Here is a 7,480-nt window from a genome sequence, read left to right as displayed (position 1 = left end):
CCACGGCGTGACACGCGGCCAGCCGAGGCCGAGGTAACGGCTGCCGCGCGCCAACGGCCGAGGTAACGGCTGCCGCACGCCGCCCCTTCGCACCTGCCGGCGCGAGGGGCTCAGGCGCAGCACCGCGCGCCCTCCCCCGCCCGCAGCTCCCTGTCACGTGGGGGCGGCAGCCGCCGCCGCCGGCGGCCCCGTCTCCGCAGCCAATGGCGCGGGGGCAGCGGGCGGCGAGCGCGTCGCGCCCCTCGTGCGCGTGAGGAGAGCTGGGGGCGAGCGCCAACGGCCAACGGCCAACCGCTGCGTGGCGCACCTGGGGCCGCGGAGAGCGGAGGCTCCCGGAGAGCGGAGCCCGGGCGGCGCCGCCGCCGCGCAGGTCGGTCACCGCGGGCGGGCGGTGCGCGCTGGGTGCCGAGGCGGGGGCGGGCTGTGCGCGAGGGTGTTCGGCGGAAGGGACGCGCCGTAGCGGGGAGCGTTTGCGCCTCTTCCAGGGCATTTCGGGCGTCCCCCGGCCGGGGCGCGGGCAGCGCGGTAAGGGGGCGGAGGGCTGAGGCGCCGTGAGGGCGCTGCGGCGGCTTGGTCGAGGGCGCTGTCGGGCAGGCGGCGGAACCGCGCGGGGCACCTCGGCTTGTGGCGGTTTCTGGGGCGCTTCGGCTATTTTCTAAACGGGAACGGAATCCTGCTGGAGGTGTGACTAAAAGCAATGCCTGTTGCTTCTCTTATTTATTTATTTATTTTATTGCTGTTAGAGTTGAGGGCTCCGTCCTGCTGAGAAAGCTCTTAAATAGACACGGCTTCTTGTAGGCTGAGTATTTATTCTTGCAGAGAGCAAAGCTTTGAAACTTGAGTTCAGCTAGCAGTTCAATAAATAAGCTATTTTATTGTCATAATACTGTTGATTCAGAGACTGTGCTGTCAGCAATGACATCCTGTTACAGCCAAGTTCTATTAAATGAAAGTGAGGAGTTTGGGGGTTTTTTTCTTCCCATTTTGCACTTTACATCACTATTAAACTTGAAGTATTCATAAGTGAAAAAAATTAATTCAGAAAGAGATATGTGAGGGAAATAAAATAGTCAAAAGAATATTCAGAAAAGAACATCTGGAAGGTAAACCAGTTATGAGTTATTTTAGCAGCACAAAATTAAGTGAGGTAAAAGTATGAGGAGATGTCATCTCTAGTTTTGTAGTTCAGCACTGACATTATCACAGTATTGTGATTAAAAACACCTCCTTAACATTTGCAAGAAGGATAAGTAGCCATATACTTTGTGTATGGTCATTTCTTCAGTTTTGCATGGTGCAATATAAGATGTTGAAGTATTAATTTGTTGGGTCAGTGACTATGGATCTGAGTGTAATCAGTGAAGTGCAGTATATGCTTGTGAAGATTTGCATACACAGCACACTTTCATCATAAATGTCTTCTGCAATACCAGATTTTTGATTGTGAGGTTTTGGCAGGAGAGTGAACAGTAAGAGGCACTTTTCTGTGTGTCCTTTTTTTTTTAAATAGGAAGCAGCAGTATGCAAATAGGCGTGTGGTTGCATGAAGGACTTAGTTTTAAAACTTGTATGGAAATGTGTGGAGAGAAGGTAGGAGAGCGAAGCAGGCTGAATCTCAGCTTTCCAGGTTTATTGATTTACTTTACTTGTGTTCCTGCATTTGATTTTGGTCTGCCATATGAACTTGGCCAAAACCAATAAATCGTTACACTTCCTTGTACCTTTTTAATGGACAATTGCTTGGAGTAGAGCTCACCCTACTAGGAGAGGGAAGGGACAAATTGGGACAAATCTAAACAAACATGGGTTGTTTGAAAGTGATATGGATTTACCCTTCATTCGCCTATGGTCCCAAGCAATTGCAGCAATTGGAAGGGCTACTTGAAACTAAAAGAAACACAGTGTAAATTAGGGCAGAGGAAGAGCTCAAAGGATCCAAGGATTTGTCTCATGGGCAAGTATAGTTTGGCACCAGAATGTGAGAGAAATAGAATTGATTTCAAGTCTCTGGTATCAAGACTTAAGCTGAGGGATAGCTCAGCACTAATCTTGCCACTGTGACAGCTGATGTTTATATCTGTTGTAGATGCATATGGTGTGTCTGTAGCTGTTTTGGACTAATGTTAGTCTCACTTTTCAAAACTTAAATGCTTTATTTACCTACCCCAGGTAATAAGCAAGTGTCTTGGCAAAAGTTCTAGCAGATTATCTGTCCTACATCTGGAACTCTGCCCTATAGGAAGCACCAAATTAAAGGGAGGGGGCAGAAACTGATTAATCTCCTGTGTGGCTGAAGCACGGTAGGAATTGGGCTGGGAGCATTGTTCCCTGGTTCCACATTCCCTTGCTGCTTTTAGCTCCTGTCCCTGGAGAGAAACCCAGTAGGTTGAAGAAAGGTGGCAGGGAGTGCTGCTGCCACCACCTTTAATTCACTCCAGGTACCACATCTGTTAGGACTGTGGTAGAAAGGAAGAGGATGGGAAGGAGGCAGGGAAGGAATAGGTTGAGACGGGATAATAAGCACTAGCCTCCCCTCAGTCCTACTGATCTGATCTTACTTTATCTTTGTTAATATGGGACTGACAGGGCGGAAAAGTGATCAGAGTGTGTGTAAGTTTATAAACAAAGTGAAGTGGTAGAGAGTACATTGGTGTAGGTGAAAGCTAGAGAAGTGCTTTCTGGGTTCTTGACTCAATTCTTCTCCTCCCTGTCCCATGTGTATGTTGAAGGAGAGACTGAATCAGGGCAAGAGAGAGTGGTCCCTGCCCTCTTTACATCCTTTCCTCTGTCATGTTTCTGTTACACTGAGTCTCTGTCCCATTCTAGACCCTCTGTGCAGGCTCTAAGACAGTGGTAGTGAGGCTTAATGTGGTGGAGTGTATGTGTGGAGGGTGGGAAGGGAAGAGATGGAAAACAGTGAGCAAAGTCCTTAAGAATCACCTTTCCTGAGCACTCAGGGTCAGCAAACAAAGGAGAAGGGAGAGGGAGAATGTGCTATGAGTGCAAAAGATGGGAAAAAGTAAAAGAACAAAGGGTAGTGACCTTTTTTTTTTCTTTGCGTAGCTCTGCATCTAGCCCTCATTTACCTATATTGTTCCCACTTTGCCTCCTTGCCTTCCCTTGCCACCCCGCAAAAAACTGACTGTGAAGCACTCATCCTTAAACACTGCTCTCACTCCTATTAGACTATTCAGAGACAGTTCAGAAACTTAGTTCACTTTTTCTATGGCTAGGGAGGGAAAATATGTTTTTAAATTATCTATTTTTTGGCTCAAACAAATGAGGACTTCTACATTGTAAGCTTAGCAAAGGACCATCTCACACAGATAATGCAGACTGCCAATGGGGCTTTGCTAGAAAGCAAAGGCTCCCCCAGAACAAAGATATTTACAAGAATAGGATGAAACCATCCCCTTGCTTTAGATGTCCATAGTACGATTCAGAGGATGTAGTATTTATCAAAGTGGAGAAATGAAGCATAAGGAAATGTGTTTCATAATGATCACTCAGCATAAGTACGAATATGTTATCATTCAATTTACTACATCAAGCAAGGCTTTTTTGCATTTTCCGAAAAAATAACTAGCAGTGTAGAAATAGTGATGCAGTAAAACATGATGTTGTTTAGGGCAGTGGATGAGAACCTTAAAAAATCACTTTGGGAAGCATTCTGTTATTGAGGTTGTATCATGCAAATCTTTGGAGATGGTTATCATCTTCCTTTGCCACCCATTCCTCAGAGCTGAGTAGAATCAACTTCTTAAAATATAATCTTTAAATTGTCGTAAGCTAATGCTTAGTCAGCAACTGCTGATGATAGAGGGTTTGTAGTTGACCAGTTACCAGGGCTCAGTAGATGGGTATGAAATCATTTAGGTACAGTAACTTGATCACTTGAAAATCTGCAAGTTTAGGCCCTGACCTTTTTTTTTTTTTTGGGGGGGGGGGGGTTAAGTTCTGTAAACTTTCTCCAGTTTGCCTTTGTCTTTTTCCATTCTGTCAACTCACCTGTTACTTTAAAGAGCTGAAGAAACTGAGACTTTCCTCCTACCTCCACCTTGGACAATCTATTCTTTTAACATTGTCTCAGCACCAGCTTTGAGGTGATAAGATGTCTTTGATAAACTGCGACAGCTTGATTTCTTTTTTTCCTCTTTAGACTGTACAATATTTTCTAGTTCTTTCTGTTTTAAATAGATACACATTAAGCAACAAAATAAAGGCACCTTTTGTAGCTAGATGCCTCTGTCTATATGTTTTAACTCAATATTTTTATTTAAAGTCTCTTGTAGCCTTGTAAAATTACAGTTATTTTTCTTTTGTTTCCCTACATCTTTATGTGATTTATTTATTTGCTATAAAACCATTTGCTGATAGTGCTTTGCTTTTACTTGGCAATGCATTGTTGCAGAGAACCTTGATAACCAAGGAGTTTAATTGCAAAGATAATTCCTTTCTAGAAGCAACATAAAGAGAAATACTAATGGCACTGTTGCCATTCTAGGTCAATTTGTGGATTTTGTTTTATACTAAGCATGTGCCACGTTACAGTACAGTGGTTTAAAAGGCTGTAAGGATAACCTGGATTTTAAACTCTAATTTGATCATCTATAAGGCAAGATTGTTATGAATTTTGTGTAGCTTACTAGTATTTGTGGAAGATCTGTGACCCAAAGCTGCTGAGGGAAAAGAGCTGTATACTTTCCTCCTGGTAAGAAAGGGAAAATGCTCTGATAGGATCTTCACTTGGATAGACAATACTAACATGAAGTTTCTCTATTTGGCCTCCAGGATTCATCAAAATATAATACAGTTTCAAAAAAAAAATTTTTTTTTAAGACACGTCTTTCAGCATAATCTTGAAGAGTGTGCCATTCTTACCTGTGACAAAGAATTCATTTTGAAGGACCCAGTGGTCTCCCACTCTGAATTTTTTCTTAGATTTCTTGTTGGGAGTGTGAGTCAGTTTAATTATTTTCTAAATAGGTCCCTAAATGTACTGAACCTAGGTCTGTTTCCTGCTGTGATAGTTGTAAAGTAATAAGGTATCCTAAATGAAAGGCATGGAGAAATGTTTCAATTCATAGAAGGAATCACAGTGAAAGTTTGCAACAGTAACAGAATAAATTTTGAAAATAGTTTCTGACATTCTAGATATTTTTCTGTTGTTTTTTCTTGATTATTTTCTTGCAGGTTTTTTTTTCCTCCTCCCACCAGTAAAGTGAAAATCTGCATCCTCTAAAAGACCACTATCACATACTCCTTGATATTTGTATGGAAAAATGGAAGGGGCGCAGATGTACAGTGTACGAATACATGTTTTCTTAAAGCTTTTAATACTGGTATTTCAAATTGTACAAGACATAATGAAGATTCTCTCCAAAATTAGTCTTATCATGACTTTCATCAAAGTGATAATCTACCAGAATCAGAGTGGACAGGAGAAAATTGGCTATCAGCCAGATGATCAACAAACTAATGGGGTGCCCTGTGGCTTCTTTTGAGAAATAATTGTTCTAGGCTCTTCTTATTTTCTCTGTAAAAGTGACAAGTAGCTAGGCAAACAGCTGTATGTCATTATTAAATTTTTCTGAAAGAAGACAAATGGAAAGCCTACTAATAAGAAACAAGTGTTCTTCTCAGTTCTGTGTGTGATATATAAAATATATATGTATATATATGTAAGTGATCTGTTTAGCTAAATCAGCCAGGAAAAACCTTAAGTAACTGAAGATCAAGGTAGAGGATTGAATACAGGGGAAGATTCCTTCCTAGTTTATAGATGGGAAAAAATGTGAGAGCCTAATGGTGACCATATAGAACGTGACAGATAACATGCCTGGAATGGTAAACGATGAATCTGACTTTGAGAAAGTTGCAATGACAGAGCATGAATTGTTGATTGTACAAGAGGTCTTTTGCAGATCATGCAGGAATGTGGCGCTAAGTTGATGTTGGTTGCCTGAAGCAGATGTGAACTTGGAAAAAACAAATCACCAGGCCTCATTTTCTTCCAGCAAAATCTAGATTTAGGCTGGAGGGGTAGAATGAGTTTGAGGGCTTAAAGTCAAGACATACTGCATGGCAAGGGAAAGACAGGTCCAAAGCCTGTCTCTGTTTCAAGCAGTTGCTTATCTGTAACCTTAAATGCTGAATGTGAGTCTTGTTTTCATCAGAGCAGTGGTGTAAGTTATATGAATATTCATAGAGAATGATTCACTTGCTAACTATGTCTTCATACTCTTAAGATCAACAGATTGTATGCCATTTAAAGTAATTACTACAGATAAGTCTACGCTGCTGAATTTCGATCTGAATTTCAATCACTGACAGTATTGGAACTGGTGTTTTACTTTATCCCCTTCTGAAAACAAATCTAGTTGGTCTCCAAATTCAAAGATGATTTAGCTGGGGATGCCTTCTTGTGTCTGTACTGTTCATACAAAGATACAGTTTTATTTCCCATTTGCACAGATTTCTACCCAAAGTTTATCTCGGAAGTTTTAGTTTGACAGGGGAAAATATTTGCCCAAGAGTCCCTGGAACACAGTGAATCACAGTTTTATTCCAGTACAGTGCAGATGGTAGTATCTGTTTTAATAATACATAATCAGAATATCTTATTCTAGTGATTTTGCAGTAAGATTTATAAATTAGGTTCTGTGATGATCATAAACTAATGTTTGTAATCCAATCAGTTCCTAAACTGAAGTATTTTAAAACTTTTTCTAGCAAAGACTTTGGAGAGGTAAATCCAATATCTTAAACAGATAAGAGACCAGCACTAAGCATCCTGGGAAGATAAAATTTCTGCATTTCAGTAGATGACATTCACTGTGATCAGTATTAGGTGGGAGATGTATTAATCTTTTTTCATAAGACTTTTTCATCCTTTTATTTAAAATGTAATATCACTCCAGAGTTCATAATGAAATTTTGTTTTAAATCATTTTTGTAGTATATATTCAATGCCTTGGTGACATTTCAGCCTGTGATAAGCTGTACTATCAGTAACCAGCTTTTACAACACTTCCATGTGCTTCATATAATGATTCTCATTAGGTATAAAGGGATGTTTTCACAGTATAGTTAATATGAAGTCTTACCTGAAATTTAGTGTTAATTCTGTACCTTTCCTTCATGCAGGAAAACCTCTTTATCAGGCTTTTATGCCTGACCTCAGATATGAAGTTAGAATATGGGCTTTGGTTTAGTAATGATTGTAACCTCTCTCTGTGCTTTGCGGTGAGGGTACAACTGAAAAATTGCATAAAAATGGGTCACCTTTCACTGTTCTTACCATCACTCCCTAAACAATTCCAAGAGCAGATTTATGATCACCCCATAGACTAGCAGAAAAGATGTTGAAATAAATCACTGGATCCTGAAATGTGCCATGAATTGACCACCTCAGAAACAGTGAGACTGTAGGTAATGCAGGAAGAGCTTTAACGCAGATACTCAAGCATGGATCCCAGCT

General features: G+C 41.3%; 1 protein-coding gene across 1 annotated transcript in view; it reads left to right on the top strand.

The window, feature by feature from the left end:
- Positions 1-291: 291 nt before the first annotated feature.
- PPFIBP2 (PPFIA binding protein 2) overlaps positions 292-7,480 on the top strand; it is a 106,656-nt gene continuing 99,467 nt past the window's right edge. The window contains exon 1 of the mRNA XM_067296163.1: positions 292-370. The gene's annotated coding sequence lies outside the window, so the exon portion shown is untranslated. The remainder of the gene's footprint in view (positions 371-7,480) is intronic.

Source organism: Apteryx mantelli, chromosome 4 (assembly GCF_036417845.1).
Source record: "Apteryx mantelli isolate bAptMan1 chromosome 4, bAptMan1.hap1, whole genome shotgun sequence".
Classification (NCBI taxonomy): Eukaryota; Metazoa; Chordata; class Aves; order Apterygiformes; family Apterygidae; genus Apteryx; species Apteryx mantelli.
Note: the sequence above shows the minus strand (reverse complement) of the source record. Positions and strands in the feature narration are given on the sequence as shown.